We start from the raw sequence: 26,262 nt of genomic DNA on the forward strand, positions 1-26,262 counted from the left end.
CTGCTCAGGTTGGGAACAGAATGTAGAATTCTCTGTAAGAGGCACAGGGGCAACACTGATGCAGATGCCCAGACTCCTGCATTTCTAAGCAACCTTTCCTTCCCTGAGACTATTATGGATGGTTGAGCATGGATTGCAGGAAAATGCTCTTTAAGCATACAATGTGGAATGTAATATTTACACAGTAGGGTCTTGTGACATCTTATCAAATGTTGGTGTTGAGAGAAGACTAGAATTCAAGAAATCCTATGTATCTTCTGTAGGTTTCACTGGCCCTGTTGGTGCACAGCAGGGATTCTAAAAAGTAAGGCAAATTGAACAAAACCACACAGGTCAGATTTCCTAAAAGGATTTAGGTCCCTTTAGCTAAAGCATAGGGTATGAAACGTATGCCTAGAAATTTTGATTTTGGTAAAGTGGCAAGAGGGCTTTGAATGCTTGTGGACATTTATAAATAAATGTTCAGTAGGCTATGAGGAATTAATTAAGATTATTGACAAATGAAATAGAATGATGTGAAATATACTTTAGAAAATTAATCTTGCCACAGTGGGTAGGGAAGATTGGCGTGAAAGATGCAAGTATATGGGACAAGCAATTAAGAGATTATAATAGTACAGTATAGACTATACTGTAGTCCAATTGACAGTATAGTGTAGACTAATTTATTCTATTCTCAGTTCTCAGATTATGTAATGGAAAAGTGGGGTTTCCAAATAAGAGACCTCCAAATCTCATCAGAAAAGTCATTAAGTACTAGGAACTATCAAGTTCACAGTGGTGGATGCGGGTTTTCCAAAACTCTGATTTTTATTTGAAAGTTCAAATTTTATCATTGGCAATACTGTTAATTGTATTCCTTGAAGTGACAGGTTTAGTTTGTTTATGAATATGTCTGCTGAACACCCAAATCTGAACATAGTTTTTCTGTAAGTTATTGTTCCAAGTAAAAATTATGTTCCATGAAAACAGCAGCTAGTTCAGCTTGCAATTCAAACAATTGTGCAACTAATTTTTTTTAAGGCAGCGTTAATACTTCAGTATGCAGCAAAATAACTATATGGCATAACTACTTTGGCACACAGATATTAAAAGGCATATACATAGCATTAATATTTAATAGAATTAATAGTTTTATGGTTTATAAAGGGCATTCTTACATTAAACTGGCATTTTTAGCTGTGAGTGAAAGATGCCAAAGAATACAATGAGGACCTTCCAGTTTGGTGCCACTGCTTCCATTCAGGCTGAGGTGCCAGCAGCTTTACCTACCATTGCTTTTGCAACATTACTGCAAATGTCAACATAGTGCACAAAAAAACCCAGCAAATAATGTCCTAGGATTATTAGCAAAGTAGTTTTGACCTCGTGGACTCCCTAAAAGGGCCTTGAGACCCCCAGGGTCCCATGGACCATACTTTGAGAACCACTCACCTATGGAGCCAGGAGTAGCCTGATCCTACTTCCCCTCTTTTAGAAGATGCCTCTCTCAGCTCCTCTGACAGAGCTCCTGTGGAAGCTGCCTGATTCTCAGTAACCCTGCCCACAGCCACATCTGACTGGCTTAGCAGTGGACCAATGAATATCTTCCCCAGAAATGTTAGCCTCAGAACTTTGGAAGGTGGACAGTTCCTTGAAGCAGCTTCTCTCTCGTGTCTGGAGTTGTAAGATATAAAACTTGGGATGCGTCGGTCACAATACTTCCTGTCAAAGCACCAAGACAAAGACAGCCAGACTGTGGCAAGATTGAAGCAGAGATAAGAGGTGAAGAGAAAACTTGGTTACTATGAAACACCCCTGTGTCTCCACAATAAAAGCCCCTCTGAGATGAAATAATTGATATAGGTTTTTTATTACTTACAATTAAAAGCATCTGGGAAAAAAAATTCTGCACAAGGGACTCCTCATCTTGAAGCCTCCCTAACTCCTTCCCCTAAGGCTAAGCCAAGTTGACAGCCCCCCCTTGGGCCAACATCGCACCTGGCTCCCCTCTCCGGCGCAGCATCTGTCTCACTGCAACCTCATCACACTGGATGCTTCCTCACTGGGAAGTTTCCCCTAATACATTGCAAGCTCCTGGAAGGCAGTGAAAGTATAGAATTTACTTTCTTTTTTAACTTAAATCTTAGCAAATGGATAAGTGAGGGGAGAGAGGGAGAAAAGAGAAAAAAGAAATAAAGGGGGGGGGGACCTTGACATGGACATAAAAATTTATTCTAGTCTCTGGTGGCTAAGTCATTTCATTTTTTTGTACCTCCATCCACCCACCTGAAAATACCTGGGCAGCTAGCCTGAGGCTGGACTAGGTAAGATACTTGAAATACCTTCACTAAATAAAGGTTTCCTAAGTTAAGAAACCCCTTCTTTGCTGGCTCAGTTAGAAGCACAGATGCTACAGTAACCATGTCTTTGATGGTTCCTCTAGGAACCATGAAGAACTTTATAAAACTTTGTATTTTGTAAATTGGATGCACCCAAAGAGACCCCACCCACCTTCTTCCATTTAACTACTTAATTATTCAGGAAACTTGAAAACTAAGTTCCCCACACCATTAAGCAGAACTCAACCAAATATAAATTTTATAACTCTGACAAATTTTAAATCTCCATTTCTTAGTCTGTAAAACAGGAGAAGTACCATCCTACGGGTTTAAATGAGAAAGTTTGTTGAACAACGTGCCAAAGGTGCTTAGCACGGAGTAAACTAAGTCTATTCTTTTACAAGTTTTTTCTTCTTTCCTAGAAACATTATGTACTTCAGGTTTCCTCTCAGGAAGTTAGGTTGAAATAACATTTATCGATGAGCTATCCTTGGCTGAGCGAAGTCAGAAGGTTGGCCTGAGCTCACACAGCCAGTGATCATAGCTCCACACAGCTTCCTGACTCCAAACCCTGCTCTTTTCACACCTCTGGTCTCTCCCATTTGATAGACAAGTATTTTATTCCAGCTCTGGATATTTAAGCAAATAAATTTTGTAAAGAAGTGAAAAGAACCTAAAAATGATGGGGAGTATTAAAAGACATTACAATAGGATGAAAAATAATGACAAATAGATTGCAAAAAGGAGGAGATGAATTCCGGTCAGTGCTCTGACACTTGCTAGCTTGGTGAGTGGGGAAAGTCAGTTGTACAAACATACAGCAACCTCATCACATGTAAAATGAAAGTATTTTTTTTCTTTCCTTGCAGGGAAAGAGAAGAAACTGATTTTCTGAGCACTTACCCATCTTTTTTAGAAAAATCATCTTCTTAATTCTTGTAACACTCTGCTCGACTGCTTAGTAGGCATTATCTGTCTTCCTCTGACAAAGAATCTGGAATCTAAAAATTTAATTGAGTTTGCCCCAAGTCAAAGAAATAATACCTGTGATTCCCACCACCACAGACTGGTCTACATGCCTTAAATGATGTTTGTGAGATAACATGGAATAAGAGATGAGAACAAACACGTCACACTGTCCAAACTCTGGCACCACTGGTGACAGCAGGGTAATGATCCCTGAAAGTCAAGTCAGGAAACCTGAGTTTTAAGCTTTTACTTCACTGCTTACTAACTGTGCAATCTTGACCCCTTTCCTTCTCCAAACGTCAGTTTTCCCATCAGCAAAATGGGGCCATAGAATCACAAGCCTAGATGCCTGACTGACAGAGCAGTCACGAGGCCCCAGCAAGATCGCAATTGTGAAAATGCTTTGTGCTCCAGAGAGCCTATAAAAATGTTGCTATTATTATTATTGCTATTACCATTATTATTACACCGTGTTCTTTGGGTAAGACATTTATGTTAAACTGACACAGCACATAATTGGAGTGCTCAAGTTAAATAAACGAAGTCAGCTGTCTCACTCCTTTAAGATAAACGATGTTATTATAACATAATTGTATAACCCCATATAGCTTACAGCAGCAAAAGGATGTGTGTTTCACATGCCCTCCTATAATTACATCCCCATTATAATTTTGCAGTTAGTTGTGATGAGCTCTGGTCATGAAAACATGCCAATTTTGTATGGGATTGAAGTCTGCCTAATTTTAGCAAATTGAGAGTCACACAAAAGAAAAGAGATAAATACTATGTTGTTATTTTTCATTAGAGAATTGCTATATTAAGAGGCTGCGATCCAGCTGTGTTTGTTTAAATAAAAGTGTGATTTGAATACCTCCTACAGCTAATGTTCCTGCCAATGAATAAAAGATAAAAACGTGGCTCTCCTCTCGTTGGGTGGGAGTCTCTGCATTCTAGCTGACTTGGAGATTTATTGTTCCACATAAGGAAGTTGAAAGCATGGAGGGCAGACCACACATGGGGGCCTTTTGTGTATTGTTTCAAGCCGTACCACTAATAGATTTCTTCCACCAAAGCTCCCAGCATTTCAGCTGTGCTCAAATGCTCCACTTAACTGTAAAAAATAATAATAAAATAGTAATTATGCCTAAATGGCAAATGCAGCCCAGCCCGATACCACAAGAAAAAAGTAAACGGGAACAAATACCATTTAGAGAAGGAATGCTGTATTTGAGTGTCGTTGTGATAATGGATTTAAGCCTCTTTTATTTCTTCCAAACAGGCCTCTCTCTCCAGTCTCCCCCAGAACTAGCAATATTCTCCTGAAATTAACTGCCATGCAAACTGGAGAACCCAGAATGAAAGACAAGAGGTGATATCCAAGCTGTAGCTACAATGCAGTGTAATTCTAAAACTTCTAGAAGGAAAGGCTAGGAGTCTGGCATATCAGGATACAACAGCATTAAAATCTCTGCCTTCAGGTAGGTTACGGCCTAATGATGCATATAGGATACATACATATTCCCCATTCTCCAAATCATTAAGTGTGACTTTTTGAAATGCCATTATCTGGACACTGCTTGCTCTTGCCCACCTTGCCCTCTATCACAGCCAAACCAAACTTCACACACACACACACACACACACACACACACACACACACGCAGCGTTCCTCCTTTTACCTTCAGGCCTTTCAGGTGCTACCTATCCCCTCTACCTGACTTTCCTACCCTCTCTTACTTCTGCAGTGATCTCATCTTCATAAGTTAATTCAAACATCAGCTCCCAGAAGTTTTCCCTGTACCACCCTCATGGATGCTCCCAGTGTGGGACAGACACCTGGACTAACCTGACACAGAGCCCCAGCTGAGGGGGCTGGACTGGGGAGTGTATCACGTGTTCCCCTTCTCCGTTCTGGGGTGAAGGCATAGCTCTTCCCTTATTCCCCCTTCTCTCTTCCATCAGTCCTCACCACCCGCCAGGCTCACAGCCATCAGGAGCAACTGTTACTGACAGGAGTGCATTTTTCAGATGTGTTGAGCTGGAATGAAAATAGAGAAAGAGTGTTGTATTCAAATAGTCTTTTTACTTATCGGTTTCTCTACTAGGCCTTTGAGGAGGAACAGCAACTTTTTTTTAATCCACACCCAGGGATAGGTTTATTGATTTTTTTAGAGAGGAAAGGAGAGAGGAGAGAGGAGGGAAGAGAGAGACGGGGGGGGGGGGGGAGAGAGAGAGAGAGAGAGAGGGAGGGAGGGAGGGAGGGAGGGAGGGAGGGAGGGAGGGAGGGAGGGAGGGAGGGAGGGAAACATTGATGTGAGAGAGAAACATCAATTGGTTGCCTCCTGTATGTGCCCCAACCAGGGATCGAACCCACAACATAGATATGTATCCTGACTGGGAATCACACCCACAAACTTTTGCTGCACAGGACGATGCTCCAACCAGGACAAGGAGGAGCTACAACTTTTTACCTCTGTATCCTCAGGGCCTGTAACAATGACTAGAACTTTCTAGATGTATAGTAAATGCCGGATGGATGAATAGATGGGTGACTAAGAAAATAAACATAATTTAGAAGACAGGTGACTAGTGACATAAGAAAAGTGAAAACAAAATGCAATCAGAACCAAAATGAGGGACAGTTCATTTACAGCTGGAAAAAATTGGAGTCTCATGGAGAAAGTGAACACCAAGCTAAGACTTAAACGATCTGTGATTAGGAACTTGGAGTTCCAGGCAGAGAGAACTGGAAAAGGGGTTGTTTAATAAACACACCAGAACCTATACTATCTAAAGGCTATAGTTACTTTAGAAATAAAAACTTTGAAAGGTCACATCCTGTTCTAATAACAGCCAATCTCTGAATACTTCAGGAATAGTCTTCATGATCTACCTACACAGGGACTGAAGAAAATCTATCTCAGATGGCTTTGGGCATTTTTTCAAACCCAAATCTGGACTACCTCGATTAATTTCCCGCCTCACTATCCCTTTAAAGATTGAATATATATGATTCACATGCATAGCATGGTCTCAGTATATTGAATGAAGTCAGTGAGCTAACAAACTCATAATTGTGACCACTGGGTACAATAAAAGTGTTACATCCCTTCATCATAGTCACCAGTTCATAGTGAAGAATTGCCTGATGGGAAAAAAAATGCACCACTTATTGACTGTTTAACCCCGGGCATATTACATAACCTAGATGAGCATCAATTTCCTCTTTTACAAAATGTTAAAAGTTGCTTTCCTCAGCCGGGCGTGGCTCAGTGGTTGAGTGTCAACCTAGGATCCAGGAGATCGAGGTTCGATTCCAGGTCAGGGCACATGCCTGGGTTGAGGGCTCGATCTCCAATGACTCTCTCATCATTGATGTTTCTATCTCTCTCTCCCTCTCCTTTCCTCTCTCAGAAATCAATAAAGATATATAAAAAAACAATTTAAATTTTAAAAAAAAGTTGCTTCATAAAGCTATTGTTAGGATCAAATAAGACAATATTAGGTTCAATCATATGCAACTGCTATTTGTAGATGAAAGATCAGCAATTTCATGTGATAAAAACCTAATAGAACAATGATTAGAATATAGTAAATGCTCAGTTTATGTCAAGAATAGATCTTTACTGTGTGTCCATGATAAATTCCGGTTTATACATTAGTTATATCATTTAATAGCAGTTAATGAATAAGTCACTTATTGTTCCAGTCACTTGTTGTTCTTTTCTGATCTGTAGAATGGAGGTGATAATACTTGCCTCTAGGTACACTGTGAGAATAAAAGAAATTCAAAATAATTATACAAAGAGGCCACTCAAACAATAGAAGTCTGTATGATTGTAGAAGACCAGTATCTGGGAAAAGGCTATAGTATTCCAGAAAAGGATGGTAAGGAGAAATGTCATTCAAGGGCAGGTTATAGCCATAGGTATTCTGGCCTCGTGCTGGAATATTCTTTATTAAAATCCTATGACTGTGCATGTGATTCTAAAGAACTAGCGTGGTGTGCTGGAGCTGACTTAGTTAAGATCATGTAGAAGGCCAAGTGTACACTCGCCAAAGGCACTGATCTCTTGAAGGCTCTGGAATGTCAGGCAGTCTGGTTTATATTGTCTGAGTCAATTTAAATAACCAGAATGCCTGAAGTCTAAAAAATTTATTCAAACAGTAACCTTCATGATCAAATTAAAACTACATGCTTTTTCCTAAGGATATGGCATGGGGATCAAAACTGATGTGAAATCCTCAGAGGGATCTGATTAACAGCAAAAGGTTCTGACCTAGAAGAACATAAAGAGTGTACTCATGCATCTGATCAGAAATTATTATTATTACTATCAGAAAAAATAATAAACTAACTTACTACAACATGAAAAAGTGCTCAGCAGACACGGGTTTTATCAAGTGTGTAATGCTAATAGCCATCCAATAAAGTCATTATTTTGGTTAAATTTTGGAATATCTGAGTAGCAGGTAGGGACTGTAAAAGGATACTGTTCACAGGGTGTACGCAAGGGAGTGATTTATCAAAGATGGGAATGTTTGTTTGGGGACCTCAATCTCATACACAAAATTTAGAGAACACATCTTAGTGTGTTAAAAATAATTGCCAAATCTCGAAAGGTTTCTTCATGTAGAATTTGGATCAGGCATGATGTAAGCTATTCTCAAGAGAATTTCTTAACAATTGTTTTTTTGGTTGTTTTTTTTTTTAAAAAAAAAAGGTAAAAATAAATAAATAAATAAGACTTTCTGAACAATGCTGTGAAGCATTCAAATGGAGAGAGGAAAGATGGTGAGGGTCTTCTCTCAAAACTACGACGTGAAAGCCAGTCAAGTGTATTTGGCATGAAACAACAATAGAGCATGGGGACCTAAGAGCACTGGCTTTGGGATCATCTATGGCTGGGTCTGGGTACCAGTCTGCCATCCTAATACCTGGAACAAACCATCTAATTTCTTTAAGCTGTAGTTTCTTTATTTGCTAAGGAAGCTAATCATCTCAACCTCGTGGGGAGTACGCAGCACAGAACCTAGAGACACCATTAGGAGGCTAGCGTGCACATTCAGGTTTGCTCAGCCCCTCTCAGAAGATTTGAGCTTCAAGAGGACAAACATCAGGGCCCTTCATGAGGTCTTGGGTGCCCAGATTCCCCTCTAATAAAGCTCTATGTTGTGGTCAAGGGAGAGAAAGGGTGCTACACAGGTAGACTCAGATTTTGAGGTGCATGAGTTGGCTGGGCCCCAAGGAGACTAAACTCTTATCTCAGACTGATGTGTGCTTGGAAAGCCCCAGAGCCCTGGCCTGGCCCTGGGGAGGCTGTGGCACTGGGCAGCCTAATCAGATCCAGGCTGTGCGTGATTGCTGCAAGACTGTGGGGAAATGATAGGGTTTGTCCTATCGGAAGTCTGAAACCAATTCAGCGTGAGATTTTGGTCATTTGAGAAAGAGCTTGAATGAGAACCAGGAGAAGTTGAATATGAACATATCTTTTCAATATCCTTGCCAAAAGGAATGTTAAGAAACAAATAGTATACAATAATGTTTCCTAAACGGTTCCCAGAACACACATTTGAGAAGATTATAAGAGTTCCACAGAGAAAAAGTGCTCTGTGATCAGATAAGCCTGGAAAACGCTGCACACTGTTTATCTCCATACTGAATAATGACAATTCACATCAGTAAATCAAAGGCTCTGAGAAAGACTGTAAGAACATAAACATACTTAATTTTGTTTAATCCCTGTGTTTGGGTATTGTTTTCTTTTAAAAAGCAACACCTATGAACACCTCTCAAAATACCACTGCTCTTAGGAGTTCAAATTGGGAAAGCTAAAAATATAACAGTATCAAACAATTGTTTCTAAGAGTGTTTTCCAGGGACTGACTACTCCCTCCCTACAGGAAGGTAACTCCCACAAGGCACTTGCCATTTTCTTCGCTGGAGGACTAGGCTCAGCATTCAGGCACAACCTCTTGCAAGCCTTCTTTCATTTTCCTGCTGGTACAATTTAGGAAGCTCCACCTGTACCCCTACAGCCCCCCAGGTTTAGTGCATGTGCCAGTGTATTGAAATACTCTGTCTAGAGCCTGTTGTCTCTACTAAGCTGTGAGTTCCTTGAGGTCATACTTGCTACTGAGACACCTGTACTCCAGCAACTACCCAAATGCCCACAGGCACTGACTTAACATCCTTCACATGGCTAATAAACTTTGAAAAGCTAAGCTTCAAAATTGGGCAAACCGTCTGTGCTCAGTCTGAAAATCAAAGCAACCCTGAGTCTCTCTCTACAGGGGAGTCTTCTGAACATGAAGTAACTCTCTGATCTGTAAATTATGTTCAGTGAAATAGAGTAACTGGAAGACACAGTGAGATGATGTGTTAGACTAAGAACACCCTTAGATGTCAGACAATGCTGGGTTTAAAACCCAGATCTTCTCTTCATAAGATGTGGCAACTTGGGTAAGTTAATTAACTTTTCTAAACCTCTGTTTTTACAGGCAACATGGCAATAATAGTGCCTCCCTTACAAATGAGAATAAATGACATAATATACATAAATGAGCCTGAGATAAGAGGAGTTCGCAATTTGTTTGTTTAAAACACACATGTACTTACCCCCCAAAAATAATGTTATCTAGAAGGAAACAGTAACAGGCGCCAAAGGCAACACAAGCCAAAACTCATAAATCTAAGAAAGAGATGCCAAACCCGAAGCTCAGATGCCAAGATTAGGAAGCAGCGGTGGAAGTCAGGTAGCACCACACTAGTCTGCTGGAACAGAATTAATCAAACTTTAATGAGCAAGAAAGAGCCTGAGTGACAAAAGGGTCCCGAAGTCTTATGCACTCTAATGTGTAAAGGTCCCATAGAGATGGGATGTTTGCAAGCCACGCTACAAAGAATGAAGAGGTAGGGGAAAAATAAAGGTTGGTCAAAAAGCCAAAAGAAAATAGTATTTCAAAAAAGGAGGAATCAATTAATCTCCTACTTCAAATTCTTGCCCATCTCCCTTCTCAAGGCAGAAGGACTATTCAGGGCCGGGAGTAGAGAGAGGGTGGCAAGAACATGAACGAGGCGACTGGGTCAAGGAGGAAGGCAGGGCTGTCCTGACGCAGGGCGACCGGGGGCGTCTTGCTCAGCAGTTCCCACGGTTCAGAAGAAATGCCTAAGAGGGTGCAGCTCATTCAAGCGGAGCGGGAACCTGGTATTCAAGGGGGGACCCAGTGTCATGCAATACCACGGGAGGACTCAGCCCCGGGAACCTGCAGTCGGAATCCTGATGAACAGATCTTACAGAATATGCGATACCGGTTTGGTTTGTTCTGTATCAGGGACAGCATTCGACTTAAAAATAAGACCTAAACAGAGGTATTTGTTTACGGTCAAGGGGGCTGGGAGTTAAGTGAGGGCTCATGTACAGTGTGGAACTGGAACTGGAGCAAAAAAAGGAGAATCCAGACAAACGCGGCTGTGAGTGCAGGGCCCACGCGCAGAGGCGAGTCAGGTGAGAGCCAGGCCTCAAAGGGCACGTGCTGCCGGCAGCCACCCGACGGCCATGCGACGGGATGCTGGAAACAGTGCGAGGAGCGTGAGGCTCCGAACACGCCCCGAGAGGCCGGAGTCGTGAAACCACGGGGAGGGTGTCAGGAGCCCTGCCGAGGAGGCTAGGAGGAGAGAGAGGGGAGGCAGGGGAGCGGCGGGTGGGATGAAGGAGGGCCGCATGGAGTAAGAGAATGGGAGCTTTGGGGAGAGAAAGGACTCCGGAAGGGGGAGGAGAGAAGGGGAGGGAGAGAATGACAGAAAATGAGAGAGGGAGACCTGTGTGTTAAAGCAGGAAGACATCCTGAATTACCGGGAGAGGGGAGGTGCAAGAAGGAATGTTTGAAATGTATATAAAATGCAACTCAGTTACCTGAGATCAGCCATAGCACACGAGGGGGAATCGCATCGGGTTATAACTGCCTTAGTCCCAAATAGTTACATTTACTGCATTTATAAACAGATATCTTTTGGCAAGTGAATCAAAAAGGCCTCCACAAGACACGCGATTCTGGGCTTCAGTCCATTCACTCTGTGAATTAATTGACTTTATTTGAACTCTACTGTTTTCAGTTGGAGAATTCACTGTGAACATGTTGTACATCTCGCAGAAATCAAATAGCAAATGCACTGCAGCCAGATTCTGAAACTGAGCCAGAAATTGTTCATTATTCCGACAGGGGTTTCTCTGTAATTAGAAAAGACAACCAAGAGATAAATAAATAAAATAAACAGCTAAACTCTTTAAAATGGCTTCCACATTTCTCCTTTCACTTGGGAAGCAGAGGGTCCACTGGAAACCAAGTAATTATACTCACTAAAAGAAAAAGGTGACATATCACACCTGCTTTCAAAGTAACATTCATTCCTAAAACCTCATTTCTTATCTGTTTTTCATATATTACTCAAAATAATCATTTGCCAGCAATATACTCACAAATCCAGTTGTTTTTTTTCTCTTACAGCACAAAAAAGTATTACATTTTAATATTTTATTGCATTTTAAAAGTTTATTTTAACTGACAAGCCTAGGGAGTGTATCTTCTGGTTAATTTCTTAAGTTATTACATTATAAAAGGTTAAAGCACATAGTGTTCTAGCCAGGATTCAAGGGAGCTAAGCAAAGATAATTACTCTTGATCTCCTAAACAAACAAATTAAATAACTAGATAGATAGACAGACAGATAGATAGATGGATGATAGATAACAGATAAAACAAGCTTCACAGATTCCCATGAGATGCTACATGGAAGATTAAGCTGGAAAATATCCATAGCTAAAGGCAAATTATGGTCTTATCTGGTCCACCTGCCACTGCTCTTGGAGCTGTGATCAATCTGACTTATGAATGTCCCTCTGTCTATTTTATTTTCTCAAATACAAGATCCCCTCAATATGTCTTATGTTGTTTCCAATGCTTATCATTGGGCTAGGCAACAGCAGAAAGTCACAGCTTTCAGAAAATAGTAGTGCTTAGAATATGCCCTAATGGGTAGGGTCTCTAGGCAAGGAGAGAGAGAGCTGCAGACAGACACTGGTTAGGCCTGAATTGCAAACCTCAGAGGCTCTCCCCACCAGCAACCCCCAAAAAATATTATTTGAAAAATTACAAGCAGGGACTCAGATGTCAACCTTATTTTAGGTATACATTGGTGACCAAAGAAAAAGAGTCCCCCCAAAATTTAGCTTGTAAAGGGAAATAATGCCACTGCTAAGTAGCAGTAGAATAAACATATAAGCTGAAGAATAGAACAGAGAATCAGTGGTGATTTAGTTTGACCAGAAGATCCTGTGAAAGAAACATCATAAAAGGTACTGAAATTTCAAATTAAGAAGAGTAATAAAAAGTTAAGAGATGCAGGAGATTTAGAGGTATCAATATTTAGTGGTAGTACCAGAATGAGAGGAATGAAGAAGGAAAAAAAAATTTAAGAACAATGACCAATAAATTGCCAAAATTATAAGTTATGCAGTACTACAGGTTTAAGGTGATCACAGAGTTCAATGCAGAATATTTAAATGCCTAGATATTTTTTATAAATATCTAAAACACCCAATTTACAAAGAAAAAAATAATTCCAGTGAGCTAACGCAATTCACCTAAAACAGGAAAGAAATCAAATTGATATCAAAATTTTCAATATCTACATTAAATATAATAATATAAATTTTTTATTTGAAGATGAAGAACTGAATTATCATTTCTATTCGAGAATGACCATTACACAACTTCTGAACGAGCATAAAAAAATATGATCTTAGAAAAGGGAATCTTAATAAAGAAGGGGAAGAAGGAAGAATAGGAGGAGGGAAGGAAGAGGGGGAAGGAAGGAATGGGTGAAGGAGAAGGGGAGGGAGATACGTTGATTAGGAAATATAAATAACATGGCAATCATTAATCTTAGCATTATCCATAATAATTAAAGTAGTTTAACTAACCAGTACAGAATTAGAGGTTCTCAGAATAGTTTTTTAATTCAGCAATATGTCGAATATAAGAGAGAGATTTAAACTGAAAAAACAGTTGCAAGTAAACATGGAAATTGATACCAAGCAAATGCTGAAGAACAGAATGCTTGAGTATCAAATTTAATATGAGACAAAATAGAGCTTAAAACAAACAAAAAAATTGAGATATAAAAAACTATTATATAAACTGGAAATATATATCAATCATAGACATATATGCCCCTAATAATATAGCCTCAGACTACACAAAGTCATAACTTACATGTTGACACAAGCAGATAAACCAAAACATATTGAACAAACATTTTAGTTGTAATTGTTAATGTCTTTATCACAAAAACTGAGAAATAAAATATCAAAAATATAAATATTACATTTGAACAAATATTAAATGCTTAAAAAATCAGAGAATCAAAATTTTGCTAATTGTGTTCTCAAATTGCTATACTATAATATAAATAAATTACAAAAAAAATAACTTTAAAAACCCATATATCAAATAATTAAAATACTGCTACTAAGTGATGGGGAAAATGAACTCAGAAGGAAATTATTAAAATTTAGAGCTGAAAGAAAATAAAAGAACTACATGACCAAGTTTGTGAGCTACAATTATAGCAGTATTTAAAATGCACTTATTACAAATGTGTACATTGATTTAAAAATAAGGAAGACTAAAAACAAATTTCTAGCAAGTTCAAATTAACAAACACAGAAGAAGAAAATGCACATATACACATGTGTGTGTACACAAACACATACACAGAAGGAAAAGAGAAATACAGATGTAACAAATATTTTTATAAAGTAACACTACTTCTGAGAACCTCTATAAAACTGGTATGTCTCTAAAAATATAAAAAATGCCAAAACTGGTACATAAAATATTAAAAAAATTTAACGGATCTATAATCATTTTAAAAAACAAAATGGTAACCAAAAACCTCACCCACATAAAAAGCCATGGCATAGATAGATTTTCAGATATTATCCTAAACTTTCAAGAAATAAACAAGTTTTTTTAAAGGCAGAAAAGGAGGTAAAATAACCCTATCCATTTTTATGAAGCTAATATATACTTAATACCAAAATCAGATGACAAGATAAGAAAATAAAATTATAAGTCAATTTCAATTTAAAAAAACAAGTGCCATGTCCACATAAAAATCTACATGGAAATGTTTTTAGCAACTTTATTGATAATTGTCAAAACTTGGAAGCAACCAACACGTCCTTCAGTAGCTCTGCCAATCCACACAATGGAATACGAGTCAGTGATAGAAAAGAATAAGCTATTAATCCATGCAACACCCCCAGTGAATCTTATATGCATATTGTTACATGAAGGGCGGATCAGTAGACACCAGGGATTTGTGACGGGGAAGGGCTGAGTAGGTAAAGCACAGGGATTTTTTAGGGCAGTGCAAGTGTTCTGTATGGTGCTATAGTAGTAGACTCATGCCACTGTGCAGTTATCAAAACCCAATGACCCTACCAGCAATGAAAGTAAACCAAATGATATTTGCTGATTTATAAATATATTCATTTAAAACACAAATAATATGTGCATTTTCAAGAGTTTACAAACACTTACATTAAGCCATGCACTAATTGTATACTGCATACATGTTAATATATTTATTTTTCACATAACTATATACAAATTAATAAACTGAGGCACAGAGAGCCTGAATAGCTCACCCTAAGCCATCCCAACAGGGTGAGGAGTTGAACCCGGGTTCTAATGCCTGAATTTTTAGGCAGTGTGCTATTCCGCCCCTTGTGTGGCAGACGCTTCAGAGGGCATGTACCAATTATGCCATTTGTGTGGCAACTGTGAGAGGGAGGAAACAGCAGAGGTAGGAAAAGAGAATGGAGGGAGAAAGTATTCAGACATAACAAAATAACAACAAAAAGGGCACCTACAAAGATGATGAAAGTGAACCAGACTGAGGAGGATGATTAACTTAAATCTGTGCATGTGATGCTTTAAAAAAAGAGCTGATGTTAGCCAGAAAATTCTGATTACTCTTCAATCTTAGATAACCAAACATTTTAGATACGTGTTTTTTACTAAATCAGCAACTTTGTAGACCAGAAATGTCTAACCCAACAGATTTATGAATACCTGCCTGGAACATCTGAAGGACAACTCCCAGATCCCTTAACCCTGGAGGCCGACTCACAACTTGCTTGGACTATAGTACCGAACCACATATTCCTCATTTTGCTTGAATTTACTGACTGAAATTTCTTCCAATTGAAAATCAGTTTACTGTCTAGCACACAGCAAAACTTTCTCCTGCTCTACTCTGCCCCTCAGCTCTGACATGAAAGCCCTATATGATGTGCATGTGGCCTTAAGGACACCAACGAGCATCTACCTATCCACCTGGCCATGCGTGTACTCAGTCACCAGACATCCAGTCCTCGCTATGTGCCATGCACTGTGCCATGCCCTGAGGACACAGAGACAAGTTGTACACTAATCCTTATGACAAGAAGCTCACAGTTCAAGAAGGAAGACCAACATACAAGTAAATGAATGAAGTACAGTGAAACCTAACTAATTGGGTTGTCACCGAATTTAAATGAAATAAGGTATAAATAACATGTTTATTAAAAGTACTGCGGCCAGTATTTAATAGTTACATCAACTTCCACAGAGCTACCCCTCACCCCCACCAATAGGCATCAATTTAATTATGTCATTTATTTATTCAGTAGGCAAGCACTGTGAAAGGTGGTTGGGCAGAGTTAGCTAACTGAGCACCCAAAAGCTGTGCTCCTTTTTCCAAAGTGTTGAAACAATTTTCACTGGTAAGTGGTTGCATGACTAGGGATCATATTTTCCAGCCTTTCTTGCTTCTAGACGAAGCCACGTGTATTTCTTAGAATAACCTTAGCCACTGCAGCAAACAGATTTCAACATTTCAGTGACTTAACACAATAAAAATTTACTCTGGGTCCCTGCAATAAAATAAAAGTAGTAATGATGAGCGAAGTGGGGCGCATTCTATAGGGTCGTCCAGAGACCCAGGTTCCTTTGCTTTGGGGCTTTGCCATGCCCTGGAGCCTTATCATCACAGGAAGGAAAACAAAAGAAGAAAAAATAGTCATGTTTAACCACCATGGCCCAGAGGGGCATACATCGCTTCCATTCATTTTCCATTTATGAGAACTAGTAATAGGGCTCCAAGTTAATGCAAGAGGATTTGTCACTACCTTCCAGTGGCAAATCCACACAAAGAAAAAGCATAAATGTTAATGGTTTCATCTAACCAATGAAAAGTAAGGAGTACAGAGCATCGCTCAAGAACCAAGATGGTGAGGCAGCCAGTGGACTTCTTCCCCCTCTGTCCCCCTTCCAGGTGGAAGGCCCTCAAGGATGACTGAGCAAAAAGCAGGAGTTTTGATTGCCAAATCACCACATGCAAGAAAGACTCCCACTAAACGGGAATGCCAGTTTGGACTGTAATGTGAACAAGAAATTAGTTTCTCCTAAGTTCATCCATTAACATATTGGCATTTGTTTCTTGCAACAGCTAGAATTGCCCTGATTAATGAAATACTATAATTCAGTAATACAAACTCTATAAATGATAATTCGATAAACGGCTCAGCATCTTGCATGGCACAGAGCTAGAGTTCAATAAATACTATATACTTGCCTATTTGTAATTTCTTTAATGTCTTTTTGGAAATAGGTGATCCTCTCTCTGGTTAAATGACACCCCACACATTTGGATCCCTCTCAAAGGCCCTCAGGATATGGCTGTGGCCCTGCTGCTGCTCATATTAATGTGCAAAAGAACAAATATATCAGGTTCACATTTAGTGTCAGGGGAAAAAAAATCTGGGACTCTCTCTACAGCATATTTTCTCACTTGCCTAGTCATTTTTCAGACCTCTCCTCCAGCTCTCTTCTGTGATATGAAAAGATATCCTGCCTTTGAATCCCAAGAATTTATTCCACACAACTGTTTTTTAAAATAACTTTGAATATTTACCATTATAAAATGCATGAATTATTAAAATGTTTGAGAACAAATCTAATATGATACAAAGCCTTCATAAGGATAAAAAGAGGCCAGATACCATCTGTATTAGTCAGCGAAGGCTGCCATAACAAAATACCACAGACTGGGGGGCTTAAAATATATAAATTGATTTTCTCACAGTTCTTGAGGCTGGAAATCAAAGATCAAGGTTCTGGTAGGTTGGCTTCTCCTAAGACCCTCTCCTTGGCTTGCAGGTGGCTACGTTTTCTCTGTACATGCTCCTGGTGTCTCTTCTGCTTCTCATAAGGATGCCAGTGCTTATTGGATTAGCACCCCACCCAGATAACCTCTTTTAACCTTAATTTCCTCCCTAAAGACTCAATCTCTAAATATAGTTATTTTGGGGATTAGAGCTATAAAATATGAATTGGGCAAGGGGAGGGGAGACACAATTCAGTCCATAACATCATCCTTAAACATACAATATCTTCATTCCCAAGGAGCCCATTACTAAATGTGCCATGTAGCTTGAAATAAAATCTGTAGCTCTACCATAAAAATCAAAGGTAATTGTTGAAGAGTAATGTCATCAAAATTGCAAAAAATGAAGATTTGTGCCATCTTTCTCCCAAAGAACAGTGATTTTTGAGAGTCATCCATGGACAAGAGTGTCTCTGTAGAAGTCTGGTAGTCCAGCAGATAAATTCTGGGGTGGGGCGTAGAATCCAATATTGGACATATAGAAGAGGGTAAAAGGGACAATTTCACTCAATCTCTGTCACCCCTCCCCCAAGATGGCACAGTTCAGGGCCAAGAGGAACTTTCTAAGCCCATGATTTCTCCCTTGAAGGAAGGTGATAGCCTATGAGTGAGCAACTGGCTTCCCCAGCTGGATGGGACTCTGCCAAAGACACCCACTTCTCTTTTCCACATTCAGAATACTGAGGTGTGCTGCACAACCGGGAGGTGGGAAATGAGTCGGGAGAGTATCAGTCGCCACTTAGAGGACATAAAAATGATGTAGATCCTACTAACTACATCACAGAAACCATCAGGAAGCCTATCTGTGAGCTAGAGGGGCACCTTGCCTGTGGATCTCCCCAACTGGCTCATGGGTACCCCCAATGGGTACCTCACCTCCAACAATGTGACTGTCTGGAAAAGGCAAAACTGTGTAGACAGCAAAACGATCAGTAGTTGGGAAGGAGGGAGGGATAAATAGACAAAGCCCAGAGCATTCTCAGAGCAGTGAAACTACTCTTTATGGTCTATGATGATGAATACATATCCTTAAAAATTACCCAAACCCATAGAATGTGCACCACCAAAAGTGGGCCCTAATGTAAACTATGGCCTTTGGGTGGTAATACTGCATCAACGTGGATTCATCATTTCTAACAAAGGACCACTTTGGTGGGGGATGTTGACAATGGGAGGAGCTATGCATGTGTGGGGATAAGAAATATGTGGGGAATCTTTGTACCTTCCCTTCAATTAGGCTATGAACCTAAAACTTCTCTAAAAAATAACCTGTTTTTTAAAAATTTATGAAGCCTAGCTGTAATATCATTTTTAAGCTAGTTGTCAGACTATTCTAATAAACAAGATCTTTCTGCATCAGTTATTGTGACTTTCTATCCTCACCTGAGGATGTTTTTATTCACTTCACTCCTGCCAGAATGGCCGCCATCAGCAAATCAACAAACAAGTGCTGGCGAGGGTGTGGGGAAAGGGGAGCGCAGTGCACGGCTGGTGGGAATGCAGGTTGATGGGGCAGCTATGAAAAACAGTATGGAGCTTCCTCAAAAAATTAAAAATGGAGCTGCCATTTGACCCAGAGATCCCACTTCTAGGAATATACCCTAAGAATTTCAAAACACCCATCACAAAGAACATATGCACCCCTATGTTCATAGCAGCGTTATTCACAATAGCTAAGACCTGGAAACAGCCCAAGTGCCCATCAGTAGATGAGTGGATAAAAAAGCTGTGGGACATTCACTCCATGAAATACTACGCAGCTGTAAAAAAAAAAAAAAAAAAAAGGAGGACCTCTTACCCTTTGATTTGAGAGAGAAAGGGAGAGAGAGAGAAACATCAATTGGTTACCTCCTGTTCAAACCCTGACCTGGGATTGAACCTAAAAGTTAGTTATGTATCCTGACTGGGAATTGAACCCACAACCTTTTGGTGTATGGGATGTCACTCCAACCAACTAAGCCACTTGGCCAGGGCTGTTTTTTGTTGTTGTTTTTTACCTGCATTTTCCTGACCTGGGTATACATAGGTGAAGAACATCGTTCTCTCTTCTCCAAACTGGTACAAGCCCCAGGTGACCAGAGAAAAGGGGCATTGACTGGCATTATGTGCCAAACAGAAGGCTCAGTTTTATACAGACAACAACTCATTTAATCGTCAAAAACACCTATGAAGAAAAAAGTATTATTATTCTTGTTTAGCAAATGAGAAAACTAAGGCTCAGGAACATTACATAACTTATTCAAAATCACTCAACAAAAGGAAAGAGAACATTATTGCAGAAAGTTCATAGAGTTTGGAGTGAAGGAGACTGAAATCCTGTCAATTACTAGCTACGAACTTGGGCCAGTAACTTAATAGCTATAGACCCTGACTGAAATAATGTCTACAAAAGCCTGGCTCATGGTAGATCCTTATTAAATAGTGATCCCGCCTTCTGTGAGACAGCAATGGGACTGTGATTTGACCCCACGTCTGTCTGATTTCACAATCCATGCTCTTGGCCCTTCTTGTCTCCCTGCAGCAGAAAGCTGCCTTGCACAGATTTGGGGCATGTGTTTTTGCGCAGTGCAGAGCTGGAAAAGAATTATTATCCTTAGCAACTTTAAAATTTGAGTATATAAGTATTAATTTATTTTTATTTAATATGACTTCCTGAAAAACTTCTTGTCTACAAAAGATTCTATTGAAATTATTAGCCTATAGACATTTATGGAAACATGACATGCAGCTGTAATAAAAAGGAATTAACCCTCTCTTTCATATTTTACACCACACCAGGCACTGAAAACTAAGTCTGATGTAACAGATCTCTTTTGCGGTTTTAATCATAACAATTGTACCAAATGACTTTTTTTGTGTATGTGATAACATCATAATGGAAAACTAAATCGATAGCATATTTCTCAATCTAATTATATGCCTTGCATTTCTAAATCAGTTTTAATGAAATACAATAAGTGGTAGTGTGGAAATTAGAAGAAGCTAAAAAAAAGCAGTTGCAAATAATACTGTCAGTGACAAGAATAGATGTACGAACTGTCAGTCTACGTGAACAATGCCTTCCCAGTGGGATTGTACAATAAAACAACAACAACAAAAAGCCCAGGGAGGATTATCCAAACAAATCATCATTTTCAGAAACAATCATTTTCACAGAAAAAGCCTAAACTGCAGGAGTTCAAAAATAGATAAGGAGCCTCAGAGACTTCAAAATCAGTGTGGCACACAGACCTCACCTGTGTATCATAGTTAGGTCACCAATTTATAAAGACACTAACACTTTCATATGATTTTTAAATTGCTTCTTTTCTTACTTAGAAGAGTAACTCATGCTCATTATAGAAAATTTGAAAGAGATTGAAAAATACAAACAAAAAAATAATACATTAACTCCAAATCCCATACCCAGAGATAAGCATGGTTAAGATTTCACTATATTTTCTGTGTTTTTTTATGCATATGCAACATACAGGGTGGGGCAAAAGTCGGTAAATAGTTGTGAGTACTCAAAACACAGAGTTTATTCTTGTATTATTATTTATTAATTATTGTCTTATTTTCCATACAAATACCTGTAAACCTACTTTTGCCCCACTCTGTATTTAAAATGATGCGATTGAAAGCAAAGTCAGATAGTTCAAAGTAATAAAGTACATGGCCCACAAACAGATCCTAATATAAAAATATATTGTTTTTATACATCCTGTATTAAGTTTCCTAGGGCTGCCATAACCATCAACCATAGACTGGGTGGCTTAAACAAGAGACACTTATTTTCTCACAGTTCTGGAGGTGTCAGCAGTGTTGGTTTCTTCTGAAGACTCTGTCCTTGGCTCATAGATATGCTTCTTTTCCCTGTCTTCGTGTGGTCTTCCCCCTGTGCATGCTTGTCTTCCATATTTCCCCTTCTTTAAGGAGACCAGTCATATTGAATTAGGGTCCACCCTAAGGACCTCATTTTAACTAGTTACCTCTCTAAAAACCCTATCTCCAAATAAAGTCATATTCTAAGGTATCCAGGGTTAGGACTTCAATATACAAATTTGAGGGGACACAATTCAGCCTATAACAGGATTAACTGTGGCAACACAAAGACATCATACACCCAATAGGAAGATAAATGTTCTAGGCCCTACAGCGGGTACTAGAGACATAAATGTAACTACACTGGGGTCCCTCCCCTAAAGAAACTTAAGCCAGCGGGCAAAGAAAGGACTAGTTAGAAAACATCACTGGGAAAGTTATGAAACTCTGGGGAAAACATATAAAGGCTCACCTTATACTGTGTACCAAAATAAATTAATACTTGTTAAAATGATAAATATTAGGAAGAGGGGGGAAAAAGAAGAAATAGCGGACAGAAGGAGGGAGAAGAGGAGGAGGGGAGCAAAGGAAAGGGAAGGAAGAGAAAGGGGAGCAGGAGAGTGGAGAAAGAGAAGTCAGAAAACAAAAAGCAGTTTTACCTATCTAACCTATGAATGGGGTATCTTGTTGTTAATCCAGTCATTCATTCTTACGAAGCATTAGATGACCATTTGCCACAAGCCAGGTGTTCAGCTAGGCACAGAAATGAACACGTTTCTAGTGTCTATGCACATTGAAAGGAGCCTCTCAGTTTGCTTATAATTTAAATACAAGCTCACGTTTCTTTACTGGCCTGTTCAATATTGGTCACATCTCCCTATGCCAAAGTCACAAGCTGTATGCAGTCAATATGCTCCTGCATAAGTTGTTACCAAGACATTTTTGTAAATCAGATCCTATTAGAAATGCACAAAGATTCGGCTATTTAAAGGAGCGCTGGAGGGATCCCTGTGGTAAAAAGAAGCATCCTGATGTAAAGAAGGAACTCAGCCTTCGATCTAGCGTTGTCGTCAATCCCAACTGTCATACCTGTGTCCTGGCTTGCAGGTTATGCCTGAGCGCTCAACTGTGTTCCCACTGTCTGTCCTTCTGCCTTGGATTACAAACCCCTGGAGGTTGGCCCACCACATCTGTTCCCTTCATTGTGCCCATGTCACAATGAAGCATTTAAAAAGAGATCTTAGTAAATGCTTTTAGATGTGCAGAAATGGATCTCAGCAGGCAACGTCCATGGGGCTACAATGAGGAGATAACCTATGCATCTTATTTCTAAACAGTAAGGCCCTAAATCATATGCATGCCACTGCACTGCCAACTGTAGGGAGCAGGCCCCTAGGGTCCCTCAGTCCTATCTGTGTTCCCAACAACAGAGAGGGAAAATTATTTGCGGGGATGACAAAAGAGAGTAAGAGAGTTGGAGACCCTTTGGGAAACTCTAAGGAGCTCAGTCTAAACTGTATTTTGTTGCTCACCCAGTGCCTTGAAGAACACAGGCTTTTCTGTAGGCTTCCAGGTAGTAGAGTGACAGTTGTCCTCCCCAGTGGGAACCCTCTCATAGCGGGAGCACATTGCTTAGCGGCTTGCTCTCAGATTCTAATTATCAACTCAGAAGATATTAATAAACCCCTGCCTTTTATCTGGGGTGCAGGGAAATACATTAGCCAAAAGTTGCTTTTCTAATAAGTACTTTTAAAGTGTCATTGCCAATAAATGAGTGGTATAATTTCTTGTTGACAGTTGCTCAATTCAATCAAAATGTAATGAACGTAAAATTGTTTAAACTCAATGTTCATCAATACAAACATGTGCCCAGAATTATACCAATATTGGTGAATTTTCCTAAGGAATATATACATAGATTTCTCTGGTATAATTAAGTCATTTTAATTTTTTGACCAATTTTCCATTTAGTAATATTTTGCCATTTTTATTTCCATCTTACTAAAATTATTTTCATGAATACCTACTGTTTTCCATGTATATTTTATAATAGAGCATTCATTCATTGATTTATTTTTGTCCAATCAAATTGAATGATAATAGTTTCTGCTATTCTAAGTTTTCTTAGAATAGTTGGGTGCCATTATTTACACAAATTCTAATTTTCTTTACTCAATTTTGCATTTATAAATTTTGTCAAAATGATTTTATCAACTCATCAATAGTGTCAATTTTTTAACATACCTAGTTTTGACAATTGATGGTTTTGTTGGATTATTTCTCCAAAACCCATTATTTCTCTAGTTGATTTTTCAACTTTTCCCATTTTTCCATCAGTAACACATTTAATCATGTAAAGTTTTAACTGTTGTCAATTTTTTTACTTTGATTATTTCTATCAATAATATCCCATGTGAATTAGATGTAAAAGTAATATGTTTTTATTATTTGTAAAGGCAAATAGGAAATAGGAGTCAAAATATCTGTGAAGTCCATATAGTGTAGTGAAAACTTCCTACTTCATTTAAATACAAATAGCCCTGAAAGGTCAGCCACCATTCATATTTGGAATATGGAAAAAGTGATTCACATACCATGCTTTCCTGAAAGGTGACAATGGAGGTTTTCACTTTCCCAGCTGCCTGGCAGCTGAGATGTGAACAAATAGCCTGGCCTCCATCTGTCTCTTTTTCCTTCCTGAAGCTTTGACTCAACAACTGGAGAAACAAAGCAGCAGAAGTGGGGGAACGGTTTCCTGGTGACACAGCTGTGGCAGCAGAGACACACAGAGCCCTGAAATGACCCCGAGGGCCTTCAATGCCATGCTAAGGGGGCTGAACTTTAGCCTGCAGGGATTGAGAGCCATGGAGGGCTCTGCCGGGGGAGCCATATGCTCAGATCTGAGGTTTAGAAAGATGTCCCTGACGGCAGCATGGAGAACGGATTGAATACAAGTCTGGGACAGACCTCCGCAGGGCTGGCTGCACCACAGCTCGGCATTTTCCCAGCGCAAGACACCGAGTGCCAACGCTGCCTGGCCTTCTATGATGAGGCCCTTGCCAAACTTTACAACGAGTAAGAAATTCCTTACTCCCATTCTTTCTACCTGACAGGTTTCTGCACATAATTATTTCAATATGAAATAAACATTAAAAACTATAATAATAACACTAAATATGTCTGAATTACCTGTATAAATATAAGGTGCCCCCCTAAAAATATATGCACACTTTGAATAATTATAAAGGCAGTGTTTTTCAAAATAAATTTCATTTTCAAAATTGAGCTATCAGCTGTTAAAGTGTATATACATTTTGGGGGGACACCCTGTAGTTATTAAGAATATGGTTTATGTCATTCACTGCCATTAATCTCATCAGGAGGTTCAGAAAGGTTGACTAACTTATTCAAGGTTTCCCAGCTAGTGAGTAGCGGGCCTGGATTTAAATTTAGATTTATTTCAGAGCCTTCGTATATTCTTAACCCACACCATACTGTTCCACCAGCAAACATTTGAATGCACCATATATTTTCACACATATTCTTTTATTCAATCCTTTATGGCTACTTACTAACAGAAAAATGAATCTTGGTGAATTTAAGTTATTTTCCCAGAGCTGGTCTATCTAACTACAAAATTATTATACTTTCCTGTAAGTGATTGATTCGTAGATGATTACAGACACATTGGCTCCTTCCTTCCTATCAGTTCTTGCTGTTTATGTCATGCCCATATCCAGTCCATACAGGTAACCCAGGTACACAGCTAACTGGTCTGAGGACGCCTTTATCCAAAACCAGCTAGTGCACATTCTTACTGTGAAACCAGCTTGCCTGTTGGGCTAGAGGAGTCAGTTATTTATTGCACCTTCTCACCCAGATCCTTTCCCAATCCACAGCTCCAGCTGCCTGGGTTGCTATGTTATATATTACATGGTTCTGCTCTTTGAACACAGCTGATTAAACCTAAAAGCAGACAATGAGACACCCTTTCTTGGAAAGTTAAACTAGGGAATGTTAAGAGGAGTTAAGTTAATGTTGGAAACTATAGCTCAAAGGTAAAGAGGGTAAGGATCAGAGGACTCACAGTGACTCAAGGGCAAGCCAAGGACACAGGGTGCAAAAACAAAGCAGATGCTTAGAAATTCAGGTGGTAGCAAAAAATGAGTCAGTGAATGTGCTCATGGAGAAGTGAGGATTCTAAGAGGGCAGGGAGGCCATGGAGCCAATGAGAGAGAAAGTAGGAAGTCATTAGATCTGCTATTTCCTAACAACTCCTTTGTGTCTATCCAAGTCTGTCTACAAAGAACACCTTTTTTTCTCAGATAATGGGTGACACTCTGTTTCTTACCACCCAAAGAGCCAAAGTTAAAAAACAAACAGCCACTCAATCATATGGGTTTCCTATAAAATACCTTTGGGTTTTCAAATGCAAGAGCAAAATGGGAAATAGTCAAATTATGAGAGGTAAGGCCTTGAAACCTTAAGCCAAGCCCCTCTCCTCGGCTTCCAAGCCCACACAGTGATCCTCTCCATTCTCTTCCTGCCCCTTCTCAGCATCCTCCCACCAGCTCTCCAGAGTCCCATTCAATCTCTTTAGAGCCCAGGATGGCTGGGCTGTGGGAAATCTCCCTTTTATCTAGAACTCCTGTTATTTATCTGATCTGACCTCGCTAGCCCTTCAAGCTCTGTGGATCGGGAATGGATTTTTGCTGTTGCTCATTCACTGCTATTATAAATACAACCCAGCTCTGACCCCCTCTTATTTCTGGGCCTTTTATCCCTGCTTTCAGAGCAGGACAGCGGAAGGAAACGTATCTTGATTTATTTTTCTTTCTCGATGGTATTTCAAGTCCATTTTGTCCAGCAACCACACATACCATCGGTACTAAT

The sequence above is a fragment of the Miniopterus schreibersii genome (genome assembly GCF_964146895.1).
Source record: "Miniopterus schreibersii genome assembly, chromosome: 8".
Classification (NCBI taxonomy): Eukaryota; Metazoa; Chordata; class Mammalia; order Chiroptera; family Miniopteridae; genus Miniopterus; species Miniopterus schreibersii.